At 34.1% G+C, this 17,185-nt stretch overlaps 1 pseudogene; it reads left to right on the forward strand.

Annotated features, from left to right (window-relative positions):
* Positions 1 to 16,501, forward strand: part of LOC147410743 (2-Cys peroxiredoxin BAS1-like, chloroplastic pseudogene) — a 44,680-nt pseudogene extending 28,179 nt beyond the window's left edge.
* The last annotated feature ends 684 nt before the right edge of the window (positions 16,502 to 17,185 follow it).

Consider the following 17,185-nt stretch of genomic DNA (forward strand, 5'->3'; position numbering starts at 1 on the left):
TCTAAGAGCCCCCCTAGTCTCCCATAAACCCTAGTTTTGGAGCCCCAACTCCTTACCTAACATCCCTCCTTGGATTTTAGCCTAAAGAACACCTAAAAGCCCTCCAAAAATACTTCAAAATCCATTAACAAACTTGAAGAATTCAGATCCAAGAAAGAAGAGATACCTTGCCTCGGAGATCGGAAATCAAATCCGGAGACAGAACGAAGTAAGAAGTACGGTACAAGGAGTAATTTTTGTCGGATCTAAGGGAACAAAGTCTTTGCTATCGGAAAGGTATAACTATTTTTTCTATTATCTAGGTTTTTTTTAACAATGTAATTTATTTGGGAAGTTAGTAGAGACCGGCTTTGGCCGGGCGGGGTTGGTGCCTAACACCTTCCAACCCCATAACGTAATCCCCGTACCTTTTTTTTTCTTTCGTAGATTAGTTTGCCTTTTTTAGAGTCAGTTTGGTTCCTAAACCTTAATAACTAGGTGGCGACTCCCAAACCTCAAGGGTCAAAAGCGGATCCGCGCACCTCGCGGATCGAGGGCGCTTTCACAACCCACATGCATATTATTAGAAAATCGATTTTAAACTTTGGTTTCATGCATGTGAAATGTGCACCTAACCAAGGTCTCCAAAAATTCAAGCACCAAAAAAAAATTCTAAGTAATCTACATATAAAATAAATCATTAAAAATAATGACAAAGACACTTACCTTTAAAAAAATGGCTGTGGTGGGTATTCCTTCAAAAGAAAATTCGATTACTTCCGCGACAATGACGAAGGTAATGGGCTTCATGTAATAGGTTGTTGAAGAGAGAATGAAGGAGGTGATGGGCTGCTATTAAGACGTCAAAGAAAGAAAAAATAAGGTGATGGCTACTGTTATATCGTCAAATAGAGAACGAAGGTCTGTGATGGGCTGCTGTTAGGACGTCAAAGAGAGAGAGGAGGTGATGGCCACTGTTAAGACGTTGAAAAGGATGAGAGAAAGTGTTATGTTAATTGAAGTGCAGGATAAACGTGGTGGTGGCTACTGTCGGAGGGAGGCGCTATCAAGTTAGTTTTCTTCTTCTCCTTCTCCTTTTTCCTCCTCTTCTTCTTCTACTCATTCTTCCCTTCTTGTTTACTGTAAAGAGGGCTCAAAGAGAAAAACGAAGAATAGGACTGTTATGGGGCTGAACCAGAAAACAGAGAGTGAGTTGGGGAGAGTTTGGGTTGCACTTCTACAGATGATAGATGTGGGCTGAAGATGCTGTAGTGAGGGTTGCTAATGGAGGGTGTTTGGGGATGAAGAGGGGCTAAGAAGAAGAAGAGAATGTGAAGGTAGGGGGGCTGGTTTTAATGGTTTCGATGGAGATGTTGTTGTTGGATGTATGGGGACTATTAATGGAGGCTACTGGAGTTGGTATGGGGTTGTCAATGGATGCTACTAGGGGACGTGAGGGAGAGAAAAGAGAGATGGGGGGTGTTGCAGATGCTTGAGAATGAGTAAGGGAAAGAGAGAGAGCCGAGATCAACTTCCCCTAAGGAGGAGAGAGCATTCTCTCTTTAATAGAAATCGAATTTCCATTTTGGTTTTTCTTTCTAATTTTTTTCTTTTTACGCGTCTTTCACTTTCCTTCTTTTAGGAGAATGAGAGTAGCGATCTCACACTACTCACCTTATTGGTAGCTCCTTGTTGTCAAGTCATGGATGGCCAATTTTAGATTTTGTTTCATCAGTTGATTAGTTTTTTAATCTTGAGTTATATTAGTTTTTATTTTGAGTTTGGTTTAAAAATTTAATTTGATTTTAATTTTTGGTTTGAGTCTTAATTGTTAATTGACCATTTGATTTTAAATTTTAATTTTTTAATTTTAATTTTAATTGTGTAATTTTTAATTTGAATTGTATTGTTTAATTTGATTGGATTTTTTTTTTCATTCATTGATTGACTTTAGTTGGGTTTTGCTTTTAATTAGGATTGGTTAATTAGCCTTTAACTTGATTTATTTTTTATTTAATTTTGAAGTTTAAGTTAATCTTAAATTTTAAGTTGTCGATTAAATTCTAAGTTTAGTTTAATGGTTATTTTCAATTTGAAATTTTTTATTTGATTGTAACTTTTAATTGATTTTAATTTTAAATTTTAATTTAATTTTGATTATTCTAGATTTTTTCTTGAAGTCTTTTTAACTCTTTAATTGTGTTTTCCTAAGCGTCAAGGTTTCTAAGAGTCGAACATCGAAGGGCGTTTCGATCATTTTGTGATTTTTCATGAATTTCTCTGATTTCATCGATTTGGGTCCCGTTAGACTCGAAATCCCGTTTTGAGTGCACTGGAGGTACTTTTGAGACTTTTTGGGGGTCCAAAATTTATGAGGGGTATTTTCATCCTTTTTTCGATTTTTTTATCCATTTTGGTGAATTTTGGTGTGAAGTTTCTTTCAGTCGTAACGTGATTATTTCTAAGTCTCAAGGTCATGTTTTCTTAGCATAGCGAGGTCTCTAAGTTATCCAAATGTGTAGCAAACCTAAGCGTACGTGCTTGCTAAGTCGAGTGTATGGTATAGCGATCCTAAGCGTGCGTAATTCTATGTCACGTGTCAAAGAGAAAGAATAGAATAAAATTAAAAGACAGAGAAAATTGGAAGGAGGCTTCTCACAAGCTTTCGAGTTCTTTGCGCTCATCATTAGGAATCCACAGCAACCGGGTGACGGATCCCCAAGTCAGGCGAATGCAAAAATGGGGTGTCTACAGGTACAGATGTTAATTCAATTTTGAGTTTCTCCAAAGTTTTTAGATAGGATGTTGAAATTCAAATAAGGCGTCTTTGAAAATAAATTACACAAGGGTTTGGAAATTTTCCCAAAGTCTTTGATAAAGCACCTATAGAATTTTGTATAGCCCAGGAATGATCGGACTTCCTTGATAGTTTTTGATGGAGGTAAATTAGCGATAAGGTCAATTTTTGTCTTATCTACCTCTATTTCTTTTTGGGAAACTATGTGTCATAGAACGATACCGGAGGTTACCATGAAATGGCACATCTCCCAGTTAAGAGACAAGTTTTTCTCTCAACATCTAGCTAATACTCTTTTCAGATTATTTAAGCAATTTTTGAAACTAGATCCAAATATAGGAAAGTCATCCATGAAGAATTCTAAGAATTGTGCTACCATATTAGCGAAGATACTCAGCATGCACGGTTGAAAGGTGGCATATACATTGCATAGCCCAAAAGGTATGTGACGATATGCAAATATCCCAAAGTGACACGTGAATGTTATCTTGTTTTGGCCTTCTAGAATAATCGGGATTTGATTATAATCCCAATATCCATAAAAAAAATAGTAATAGACATGTCTGGTTAAATGTTCGAGCATTCGGACGATAAATGAGAGAGGGAAGTAATATTTTCTTGTCATGTTCGGGCATTCGGATGATAGAAACAACTTCCTATAATCTATACAAACTTGCCACCCAGTTTGGATGCTAGTAAGCGTTAGTTCATTGTCTTGATTGGTCGTGACTATGACACCAAACTTCTTTGGGACAACTTGAATTGGGCTAACCCATTTGCTGTCCTAAATAGGGTATATAATACCTGCATCTAGTAATTTGAAGACTTCCCTTTGGACAACTTCTTATAAAATCGGATTGAGTTGCCTCTGTGATTTTCTAGAAGGTTGTAAATTTTCTTCGAGGAGGATCTGGTGCATTACTACAAAGGGACTGATGCCTATAATGTCAGCTGTAGTCCAATTTATAGCTTCGTGATGTTCGCATAAAACATCAAGTAACAATTTTTCTTGCAACTCATCTAAGTTTGGCGAGAAAATGGCAGAAAAGGTCTCAGCCTCTCCTAAGAATTCTTATTTCAGCGTTTTTAACAATTGCTTTGATTCAAGCTTCGAAGTCTCTTCTACTGATGGTGGAGATGAGGTAATGGGGAGATTCTCGACTTTTAGTTGCAATTTTTGAAAATACATCTTGGGGACGGATTTTAGTAAGAAGTTTACCTCCCAAATGGATTTCTCTACATAAAAATCAAGGTCAAATTGGCCTAAGTACTCTCCTAACAAGTTAATGTTTTATGTTTCTTTAAACATGCTACTGATCAGGTTGTCTATCATGTTGACCTCTTCTAAATCATCTATATATATGGATTGAAATTTATTATGGAAGACATTCATCTTAACTTTCACGTCTCCAAATACTAAAGTCATGATCCCATTCCTACATCTGATTATAGAATCAGATGTTGCCAAAAATTGTTTGCCCAAGATGATAGGAACGTGGCTGTTTGGTTTAATGACAGGCTCAATGTCAAAAAATCACAAAATCAATAGAGAAGTAAAAGTTTTTAACCTTATTATCACATCCTCCACTACTCCTTTAGGAACCTTGACTGATCTGTCTGCCAGGCTTAATGTTATATCTGCAGGTATGAATTCTCCAAAACCTAATTGTTTGTAGATAGAATAGGATTAAAGATTCACATTGGCCCCTAGATCTAACATACATTTCTCAATCATGGTATCCTCGATGTGCACAGAAATGGTAAAATAGATAAGGTTATTAAATTTTGGAAAAAAATGTCGTCAGATCAAACAAGAAGATTAAGTTGTCATCATAGCCTCTCTTGGCACAGGGGTCTTTTTCTTTATGGTAGTAAATTCCTTAAGAAATTTAGCCTAGGAAGGAATTTGTCGGATTGCGTCCAACAAAGGAATGTTGATTTGAACGTTTTTAAGCACTTCACTAATCTCTTTTAACTGTTTCCCTTTCCTATTATTTGTAGGCCTATGCAGAAATGGAGTCTTGGGAATGACTAATTTGGTTTCTTCTAATGGAGATGCTTCTTTTTGTTGGTCCTCTTTTTTTGTAACTAGTGCAATTGGGCTCTTTTCTTTTGGCGGAGACTCATTTTGTTCCTTAGGCCCATATACCTTGTGGCGCCCCGCCTAACGTTAACACAAAACCCCATGTCAGATCTCGAGACACTAGGTAGCATCTCGAAATTTCGGCATGGTCTCCTCTGTTTATGTTAGCATTCCAAGGCGATCAACCTGCACCTGATAAACGACATACAATCCTGCATACATACATACAAAATATAATACTAGCGGAAGCCTATATACATCTAATAACGTAAGAAAGATCAGAGTGCGGAAGAAAAAATTTATACACAGGATTATACAGAAATTCCTCACTCTAACAAAATTCCTAACACTCAATACAAAATTCAAAATACCTCTAGACGAACTGACACCACTAAGGAAAATAACCCTAGTACTCACCAGGTAACGGACTCTGGTCATCTATCTGACCCACCAGATGGTATCCACTCGCTGGTTCTACGCCCGCCTCGAAAACTACAAGCTCTAAAGCTAAAAAAATATAAAGGAATGGGTGAGTAACAATGGTTACCCAGTAAAGAAACAAATAATTTTTGCCAATAACCTCTTCTAGCATGAACGAATAAGCATACTAAATCATTTTAACATATACAAAGTTTTACAAAATAAACTATGATTAACTGATACATATAGTCAGGGATGAGCAACTAAATATTTTAAAACTGACATTACTTCAATCAATAGTACTCACTATAACATTTTCTTCATATACAAATCTAATTGACCAAAATAGAAATATTAAACATGCATTTCATTTTATATATCAAAGTAAAGCAACAGATACATAATACACTATAGTGGAGTATTAGAATTAGAGAGTTGGGATTCACGACTGGATTGCTCGTAGTCGGGACATGATGTTACAATTCTTCTCTGACTTTTAGTTCCTGATTTTGTGGTCGGTCGTTGTACTTACCATACTTGGTTAACCATTTATCCGGTTCAGGCTGGCCGTTTGACGTGACTGTAAGCAATGGGTCTCTTTTCGATGTGTCAGAACGTTCGACTACTATAAATTGTTAGTGATCACTGACTAATCATCTTCGTCTATGCCTATCAGGCGTGTGTGTGATTTCCAAATATATAAACCATTCGCATACGACCACCTTTACATTACAAGTTCACTAGTAAAGATAGAGAGGAATAAACCAGGATTTCAGTTGTAACTTCATTCTCATATGCGTCCCATACCACGTATGAGCTTGGTGGTCTCTACCTTACATCCCAGGATAGTACACCACTCCATGACGCACTATCCCTTCAGGCATTCACAAGCTCTTTAACAGCTCACAAAATAGCTACATATATATATATATATATATATATGGGTCCCGTTCAATGGCCAACAGTTTGGCAAACACTTTTTCAAAACATGGGTTAGAGGTCTTGGAATGGGCTGATTTTTGGTGAGGATGATCTCTACGATGAGGAGATCATCCTCACCAAAAATTAGCTCATTCCAAAACTTCTAGTCCCAGTTAACAAGTTGAAAAATCGTGAACCGTCCATTTTTTGTAAACCATTTTTGATGGGGTTAGAAGTTTTGGAATGGGCTTATTTTTGGTGATGATAATCTCCTCATCGTAGAAATCATCCTCACCAAAACTCAGCCCATTCCAAGACCTCTAGCCCATGTTTTGAAAAATGTGTTTGCCAAACTTTTGGCCATTGAACGCTACCCTATATATATATATATATATATATATATATATATATATATATATATATATATATTATTTTCATTTGAAAATAAAAGAGAAATTAACAATACAAGGTTGAGAATGGATATCCAGTTTCCTACCATGCAACTGTGGCCAGCCAGCCTAAAATAAGTAACAGAATGGAAACGTAAACAGTGCATCGCGCTAACAGAAAGTAAATAAACATGCAACCAATAACATTATCCCTGGATATCCGTTCACCAACCTACACACAACACAACAATGTAAAATGCAAATATCATCCCTCGGGTGTGACTCTGACATTTTACCATTTCATACCATTTTTCCCTTTTATCATTTTCAATCTTTCAAACAAAATATCAACTTTTTGATATTCATCAACTCAATTTGAGTTCATTGAATATTAAATCATTTTTTTAAATTATGAAATTCATTTTCATCAATAATATTGAAAAAGTACAACACGTAGATTAAAACGGGGTCCGAACGGTGCACAGGACCCAACTAACAGAAATAGCCCGTTGAAATATCCTACTCACGTATAATTTGTAAAAAAATATAATTAAACATATCAAATATGCAAGTTCTGATGTGAATTTGAAATAATTGATTGAATTCTATATTTTTGGAAACTCACCACAAATTTTTAATAAAATCCTAAATGCAATTTTCACAATCTACGATTACTAATAGAAATTGAAAGTTCCTTACAATCTATAGACGACAAAATTGAAACACGTGCATGAAAATCGAGGTGATCAGCATGGAAATCAAGACAGATCGAATTTCAAAGTGGCTAATTTTTTAATCTGACTCGGTGGTTTTGAAGATCTCGATGCCGTCGTCCTTTCTCCCTTCTACGATGGAAGACAGTTTGACCCCGAAATAGACGAAATCCGAGGTCAAAGTTTCGAAACCCCTGTATATATATACGACTGATTTTTGACGATGCCGGGTGAAAGAGAAGATGAAATGAAGAGATCTTGGGTGGGTTTTATAGATGTCGAGGCTGCGGATCTTTTTCCCTTTTGTGTCAGTCGACGACGGCGAGCCGATCGCAACGAACCTGAGGTGGAAAATTGAGGAAAAAAAAAATTTAAAACCATTAGCTGGTTTTGGACGACTTTTGAAAGATGAATAGTGAAAAAAATTAAAAAAATTATTTATATAAAGTCTTGGGACGAAATCGATATTTTGCCTATTAATTCGATCGACAATAATTGACCATCCGGATTCCAAAAGTAACAAATGAATACTCTATTTTGCCTAATTTTCATTCCGAATCTAATAGTGTGGTTAATTTCTACAAATTCTATTTCTAATAAAAATTTACATTTTTGGCCTGAGGCAATCCCTAAAATTGACGTTTTTTTCATTTTTGACGATAATTCGACTTTCTGTGCTCCAAAAATAACAAATAAATAATTTATATTCAATAATTTTTCGTTAAGAAACCAATGGTATGGTCGAATCTTAATAATTCTTTCTCTAACAAAAAGTCACTATTTTAGCCTAGTCCGACTCGATAATCGAGGATTTTGCAACTTCTATATTCGGACTCGCATTTGAGCATGCTTACAGGTTAAAGTACGTTTTTTGATCATTTTGAATCCAATGGTGAGGTCAGATTTCATTAAAAATGACCAGAACCAAATCCTACAATTTTACCCTGAGTCCAACTTTCAAGATTTTCTCAAAATTTTACTATTTATTTTTTCTCGAGATACGAATAAAAAATTCAAGATTTTACATACCTGATTATTCACTAGTTATCCAAAACGTAAAGTGTGGACTGTTTAGACCGAGTCATTAGAAGGACCTAGTTGACTTTCTATTTCATATTGTCCCTTTAGGGAAGTTCCTTTTGGGTTAGGAACTGTTTGACTAGAGAATTGTCTTTTATTTCTCTCCTAATTAGACAACGCTAACTAGCTTAATTGAACCTCAAGTTTATTGATTGTTTGCACATTGACTTGATTAATTTGTGACTCGTTCTGATTAGTTTGTATCTGTTGTTGTTGCTTCACCAACTTAGTCATCATTGATTCTAATGATGAGTTTGTCTATGTAATCGAAGGAAAGTAATTAGTCATAGGGTCGACAACAATCGTCCTTTGATCAAAACTCTGAGGTGAAGAATGTTGTTGTTGTGGAACCAAAGATAAGTTCTTAGTGGTATGAGACTTTCTATTATAGTCATTTTGAAAACCATGAGCACCACCCTATTGAATAGATTCATTCTGAGGGTATGAGAAATTAGGATGGAACCTATTGTGAGGATGATATGTTTGACTACAAGAGTTGGGAGTGGATTTTCTATAGGTGTTATATGATTCAATAGCTTTGACTTGTTTGGCCTTTACTATTGGTAAACTGGGACAACTCTTGATGGAATAACTCTCGCGCAGGAGACATGCTACTGGTGTCTTAGTTGCGATACCCATTATTGGAGTAGTTTCTTGGTGGTAAGCTTCGACACTGAAAGCGTCAAATTTCTTATTCAAGTTTTACAGACTATTGACCAGGCTTGTCATGATATTCTTAAGATCAAGGTCAGCCTTGACCTCATACATGCCTAGTTTCTTGGCTCCTATATATTCTCTATCATAGTCTCATAATTTGGTGCTCTAGTTTCGGGCACTTTCAGCCAGTTCAACATGGAACTCGTATGCCTGATTAGGAGTCTGATTCATAAACTTGCCTTTATGCATAGACTCTAATAGGATACACTAGGCTGTTAGGAAGCTTCGATAAAAGAAATTGACCAATTGGGCTTTATCTATCCCATGATAAGGGCATTTAACAAGTAGGTCATTAAATCTCTCCCAAGTTTGGGAGAATTCTTCATTGAGTCTTCCTTTGAAGTTTCGAATGACATTCTTAAATTGTTCAGTTTTTGCCATTGGAAAAACTTTATTAATAAATTTCCTTGATAACTCATCCCATGTGGTGATTGAGTTAGAGGCTAATGAATTCAACCATGCTGCGGTATGATCTTCTAGAAAAATGGGGAACAACCACAACTTGACAGTCTCTTTGTCCAAGTTGCCATTTTTAAAGATCTGACACAAGGTCAGGAATTTGTCGAGATGGTTATAAGGTTGTTTACTTTCTAACTCATGAAACTTAGGGAACATATTGATGGTAGATGTCCTAATTTCAAATTGTTCCACATTGGTTGCTGGCAAGGCAATACAGAAAGGTGGAGTGGCTGTGATAGGGGTAAATAGTTCATTAAGGGTACGCTGATCTTCTCGGACTAGATGGGGTAGGATTGGATGTTGATCCATTTCGAGAAATTGAGGAATAGGTATGGGGTTGATTTTTCTTCTAATCCTGAGAAATGGATGAGATCTTGAGATATCTAGATCAAATGACTTAAGCGAACCTTGTTGGTACCTCTTCAAATAGAGAGTAGGGAGGAATTCACACGTGCTTTATGAGTTCTGTAGACACCCCATTTTTGCACTCGCCTGATTAATCAACTCGTCAACTCAATTGCAATGGTTCCCAATGATGGATGATTATTTCAATGCTTTATTTTGTTACTAGATATATTTCAGAAATTTGGATGAGGTATCTCAAACTAACAAAACCTTAGAAATCACGTTACGCTAGGAAAATATAACTCCAAAAACATAGAAATTATCATTTTTTCGACAAAAACCAACTTTACGATAAAAATCATTAAAAAATGACCAAATTACTAAAATACTCCTAACCTCAAAACATCCCTAGAGCTTACATTACGCTTAGGAAAATCTATTCAAGTATATAAAATAACAAATCGAAATCAAATAAATCATTTTGTTAATTTTCATAATTTTTTACAAAATTATAAAAATGCCCCTCATAAGGTTTTCGCACAAAAAATTTCATAAATAACACAAACCAATATTCTCATTGAATTCCTTACGAAAAATAAATTTCAAAATATCTTAAAACATCAAAAATTGACTTAAAACGCAAAAAGTCCTCTCCGAGGGTAAAACGGTAATTTTACAATTTTAATAATAAAAAATTCTGAAATTAATAATTAAAACATTAATTAATGTAAAGTGAAATCCTAATTCAAATTAAAGTCAATCAAGTAAGACTAAAGTCAAGAAATTAAAGTCAATCAAGTAAGACTAAAGTCAAAATCTTAAAGTCAATCAAGTAAGACTAAAGTCAAGATATTAAAGTCAATCAAGTAAGACTAAAGTCAATCTTAAAGTCAATCAAGTAAAACTAAAGTCAAAATCTTAAAGTCAATCAAGTAAGACTAAAAGTCAAAACCTTAATAGAATTCTAATTAAATAATAACTCTATTTAAAACAATCTTAATTAAATAATAACTCTAGTTAAAATAATTCTAATTAAAATATAACTTTACCTAAAACAATTATAATTAAACACTAATTCTACCTAAAAAAATTCTAATTAAATACTAACTCTATCAAAACAAGCACTTAAAAAATTTATAAATAGGGGTTTCTACAACCTATTTTCGCATAAAAAAATAAACCCTAACTTTAATTCAAAAAACACCTAGAAATCCTTAATTTTCTTAATTTTCAAGTTCTCCTAACTTCCCATAAACCTTAATTTTCAAGCCTCAACTCCTTACCTAACATCCATACCCTAACTTTAATTCAAAAAACACCTAGAAATCCTTCAAAATACCTCAGAAATTCATATAAAAATTATAAAAATTTAGAAGGAAATACTTTGTTTTGGAGATCCGAAACGAATTCGGTGACAGAACAAAGCGAGGAGTGCTGTACGAAGAACTATTCTACCAGATCTGAGGGAACAAGACCGTTGTCTTCGTAAATGTAAAGATTAAATTTTTTTTATTGATTAGGTCATTTTAACAATGTAGTTCCATTTGGGAATAAGTAGAGACCGGCATTTGCTTGGCGGGGTTGGTGCCTAACACCTTCCAACCCCGTAATGTGATCCTCGGACTCGTATTTTTCTTTCGTAGATTAGTATTATTTGTCGTTTAGATCGATATTCGGTTCCTAGGCCGCAATAACTTGGTGGCGACTCCCAACCTCAAAGGTCAAAAGCGGATCTGTGCACCCCGCGGATCGAGGGCGCTTTCAGTGGCGACTTTGCTGAGGACTTTTTATGATCAAACTTGAAAAACTCCAAATATGGGAGCATTGCAAAAACAATCTGAATTTTTTTTTTTATAGTTGTTAGTTTATCTGTTTATTTATTTGTTTATTTGTTTTTTAATTTTCTATCATCCTTTTTGTTCAATGATTGATCATGTGTTTAGGTTATGAATATTCTATTTTTGCATGGTATTTGGAATGACCCCAAATAATATGAGATTTCGAAGGAATGGTCTAGTTGAAGATGGAACAACGATTATCCGACAATGAAAATTATTTATTTTTATTTTTATTTTTTTTATTTTTTATTTTTACTTTTTTATATTTTTATTTTTTATTATTCGTCTTTTAGGAGTGTGTTTGATCTGTCGTTTGAATTTTTGTTAAAAAAATTGTTTTTTATTAGTTTTTTATGGATAAGTTGTGCTGTCCATTAATAGGAAAAACAAATATAAAAAAAAAAGTGATTTTTGGGTTGCTGTTGTGTTGTACGTTGACAGCAAGCAAAGAAAAAAAAAACAGCAAAAAAATATAAAGAAAAACAAATAAATAAATAAAAAAGAGATTTTTGGTGTGCTGTTGGCAATAGCAACCCATTTGTTTGGGAGGTGTGGCACGAGTAAAAATCCAATTTTTATTACCACAACTTCATCTTCTTAAAATGTTTCCATGCTCATATTACATCGTTTTCAATAGATTTGGGAAACCTCTCAGGCCGATCGGTTTCACTCTCTTAATCCTATCGATTTATGATTTAGAACGAAGGAATAAGATCTCAATCAAAGAAAGGTTTTTCTTTTTGTTTTTTTTGTCGATCTTTTCTTGAAAATCTGATTTTGGGGTTCGAACTTGAATCAAGAATCCTTCTGTTTTTCGTTTTCAATCAAACTTTTAACACGAGAGACCTTGTAATCGTTGAGTCTGTGATGGAGGGGTGATTTGAGACCGTGGCTATGGAGGATAAAGGCTGTTCCATGGAGGTCTTTCGAGTTGGAAAAACAATTTCGCTTCGGTTCCAAGCTCTAACAGAGCGTTAATGGTGGCTGATCTGAATGTTTTTATTTTATTTTATTTTTTCTTTTTCTTTTAAAATTCGATTTTATTTTAGAGAGCGTGAGAGAGAGTGAATGCCCGAACTGTTGAGATGGAAATTTTTTTATTTTTATTTTTGAATCGGTGAGTTTTAAAAAAAAAAAAAAAACTGATGTGTTTTTTTTCTCTTCCGATTTGGACCAACGATTTCAAACCCATTGTTTCAGATTTTTATCTCGACGATGAACTCGATAGATTTTTGGTGGTGTTTCCATTTTTTGTTTAAAAAAAAAAAAAAGAGTGAGTAGTGTGTGCTGTTGTGTGTTGGCAGCATCATACAGACAACAAAATTAAATAAACAAGAGCCAAGTGTTTTGGGGGTGCAGCCAGCAACATAAAAAGAGAAAATGATTGTGGTGGCAGCAACATATTAAAAAGTATACATATATATATGAGTTATGGATGTGAGTTTTGTGTGTGCTGCCAGCTTTTTGTATAAAAAAAATTGATTTTGTGTACTGATAGCAGCAAATACAATAAAAGAAAAATATTTTATAAAGTTTTTTTTTTTGCAAATCATGAATAATCCCACCTAATTTTCCCTTTGTAGACACCCCATTTTTGCACTCGCCTGATTAATCAACTCGTCAACCCGATCGCAATGATTCCCAATGATGGATGTTTATTCCATTGCTTTATTTTGTTACCAGAAATGTTTTAAAAATCCGGATGAGGTATCTCGAACTGACAAACTGTAGAAACCACGCTACGCTAGGAAAATATAATCCCAGAAGCTTAGAAATCATCATTTTTCAGACAAAAAGAAGCTTCACAATAAAAATAACTAAAAAATTACCAAATTATCAAAATACCCCTAATCTTAAAATATCCCTAGAGCCTACGTTACGCTTAGGAAAACCCATTCAAACACATAAAATAACAAATCGAAATCAAATAAATTATTTCACCAATTTTCACATAATTCAACAAAATTACGAAAATACCCCTCATAAAGTTCACAATCATTTCACAAAAAAAACTTCATAAATGACACAAACCAATATTTCCATTGAATTTCTTACGAAAAATCAATTCTAAAACATCTTAGAACATTAAAAATCGACTTAAAACGCGAAAAGTCCTCTCCGGGGGCAAAACGGTAATTTCACAATTTTCATAATTAAAAACTTCAAAATTAATAAATAAAATATTAAATAATTAAAGTGAAACATTAGAAAAATTAATTTAAAAATTTAAACTAAAAAAATCGATCAATCAAGCTCTTAGGCAAAATTGTTGAGGGTTGTCAAGATATTTATTCAAGGACCCCCTCCATTTGAGGGTCCAAAGAATTAAAGATATAATAGAGGGGGGTTCTCCAAAACATTAAAGTCAACCAAACAAGACTAAAGTCAATCAAGTAAGACTAAATTCAAAATTAAAGTCAATTAAGCAAGACTAAAGTCAAATTCTTAAAATCAATCAAGTAAGACTAAAGTCAAGGTATTAAAATCAATCAAATAAGATCAAAAGTCAAAATCCTAATAGAGGTCTAATTAAATAATAACTCTATTTAATAGAGTTCTAACTAAAATATAACTCTACCTAAAATAATTCTAATTAAAATACAACTCTACCTAAAATAATTCTAATTAAAATACAACTCTAACTAAAAGAATTCTAATTAAACACTAATTCTATCTAAATCAACCCTTAAAAAAATCTATAAATAGGGGTCCTCACACCCTATTTTCATATCAAATCATAAACCCTAAGAGAAGTAGGTCAAAAAATCTCCCTAGCCTCCTATAAACCCTAGTTTTGAAGCCCCAACTCCTTACCTAACACCTATACTTCAATTTTAACTTGAAAAATGCCTAGAAGCCCTTCAAAAACATCCCAAAATCCATAACAAATTCGAAGAATCCAAATCCAAGAAAGAGATACCTTACCTCGGAGATCAGAAATCAAATCCGGAGACAGAATAAAGCAAGAAGTACGGTACAAGGAACAGTTTTTGTCGGATCTGAGGGAACAAGATCTTTGCGCATCAAAGGTAAAATTTCTGTTATTTTTCTATCTAGGTTTTATTGTTACTAATGTAGTCTTATTTGGGATAAGTAGAGATCGGCATTGGCCGGGTGGGGTTGGTGCCTAACACCTTCTAACCCCGTAATGTGATCTCCGGATTCAATTTTTCATTAGTCGATTAGTTTCTTTATCCGTTTAGAGTCAGTATTCGGTTCCTAAACCGTAATAACTAGGTGGCGACTCCCAAACTTCAAGGGTCAAAAGCGGATCCGCGTACCCCGCGGATCGAGGGCGGTTTCAGTGGCTACTCCACTGGGGACTTTTGAGGATCAGACTTGAAAAACCCCAAGTATGGGAACATTGCCAATGGCCTAATTTTTTTATTTATTTAATTTTATTTAGTTTCTTTTTATTGTTTGTTTATCGATTTTTTTATTATACTTGTTGGTGCAATCATTAATTATTCGGTTCGATTTTGAGTGTGTTGATTTGGTATATTGTTTTTGTGGTTCAATCGAAAGATACTTAGGGTGACCCTAAATGGTGAAGGATTTCAAGAAATCAGTTTGTTCAAGATGGATTGATGATTGTTAAAACATGGAGATTGTCGGTTTTTTTTTCATTTTTTTTTAAATAAGATACTTTTTATTTTTTTTCTTTCTTTAAGCGTATGGTGATCTATCCTTTGATAGTTATTATTATTATTTTTTTTTTAAAGAGAGGGGCTGATATGTGTTAATTTTTTAATGTGCTGTTGAGGGGCAACATTGTTTTATAAAAGAAAATAATAACAAAGAAAATATTTTAATGTGCTGTTAAAGAGCAGCAACGCTTTTTAAAAAAAAAGGGGCTGATATGTGTTAATTTTTTATGTGCTGGTGAGGGGCAGCAATGTTTTATTAAAAAAAAGAGAAAAAAACTTTTGTTTGTGTTGTTATAAAGGCTGGTGTGCAATTAAGAAAAAAATGGTTTTTATTTTTTCCATCTTCTTCTTCAATAAGAAGAGAAGAAGACAGCAGAGAGAAATGTTCTCTCTTTCCTCTCTCTTTCTCTCTCTCTCTCTCTCATGGATATCTTCTCACTATAGTCCCTCTTCCCTTTCTTTTTCTTCCTCTTCGTCTCTCTCTATCTCTTCTTCTTTTTCAATCGCAGATCTTCAAATAATGAACCCTTGAAAACCTTCAATGATTTCAAGAAACCCTCCAAATTTCATGCGTCTTGCTCTATTTCCACTCAAGAATCTTCTTTTTGAAGGAGTTTCGTCGTTAAGGCTAGTGGTGAGTTTCTTTTGGTTGGACACAAAGCACTCGATTTTGAAGCTGAAGCAGTTTTTGATTAGGAGTTCGTTAAGGTGAAGGTGTCTGACTACATCAGCAAGGAACATTAAAATTTTTTTTTCTACTCACTTGATTTCACATTCGTTTGTCCCACTGAGATTACTGCTTTCAATGACCGGTATTCGGATTTTGAGAATTTAAATACAGAAACATTGGGCATTTCCATTGACAGTATGTTCCCACACCTTGCGTGGGTCCAAACAGAAAGAAAGTCAGGCGGTTAAAGTGTCCATTAGTTTCTAATGTGACCAAATCAATTTCAAAATCTCATGATGTTTTGATTCCCGATCCGGGGCATTGCATCGAGAGGACTGTTCATCATTGATAAGTAAGGAATTATTCAACACTCCACCATTATCATCATCAGCATTAAACTCTACATCAAAAAAGAATTAAAACAATGGATGGCAGTGATTTAATCACGTTGTAGATTTTTTTCTTTATTGTTGTTTTTGAAGTAAGTGTTTGATGCCTACTGATGATAGGCATATATTAGTTTCTATCTTGCTAAAAAAAAAAAATTGAAAGAGAATTTCCCTTTATTTTTTTTAAAACAAAAAAATTGTGTGGGTTGGCTGTTGTGGCAGCAACATATGAGTTGTGTGCGAGTTGTATGGGGGTAGTAAAAAAAAATATGCAAGTTGTGTGTGCTTGCAGCAACCATGTCAAAAAGAAAACTTACTAAGAGGCCCTCCTTGATGTTAAGAAGAGTTTTTTTTTATTGGCACACCAATTTTTACTCATAGCATTGCATCAAGACTTTGCTTTTGATTCCTAAAATGTAATTGGTGTGACAATAATAAAAAGAGGGGGAATTTCTATTATTTGAAAAAATCAATTTGTAAAAATATAAAAAAAAAAAGTTCATAACTCCCTATCTCCACCACCATCGTTCTATCATCAATTCAATATTCATTATAATCTCGATTTATTTTGGGTCGCCCAAAGTGATCCCCGATTGGACCATAAGAAAAAATTTCTTATGCTTATCTCAATGTTTGTGTGCCATCTTGATTAATCACTTTCATTCTATTTCGCATTATCTTGATTGGTTGCCTGTCTGATATTCCATGATCTTAATTGTTATATATATTTGATGTGCA

This window comes from Akebia trifoliata, chromosome 1 (genome assembly GCF_017979445.1).
Source record: "Akebia trifoliata isolate Shusen 1 chromosome 1, ASM1797944v1, whole genome shotgun sequence".
In the NCBI taxonomy this organism is placed as follows: Eukaryota; Viridiplantae; Streptophyta; class Magnoliopsida; order Ranunculales; family Lardizabalaceae; genus Akebia; species Akebia trifoliata.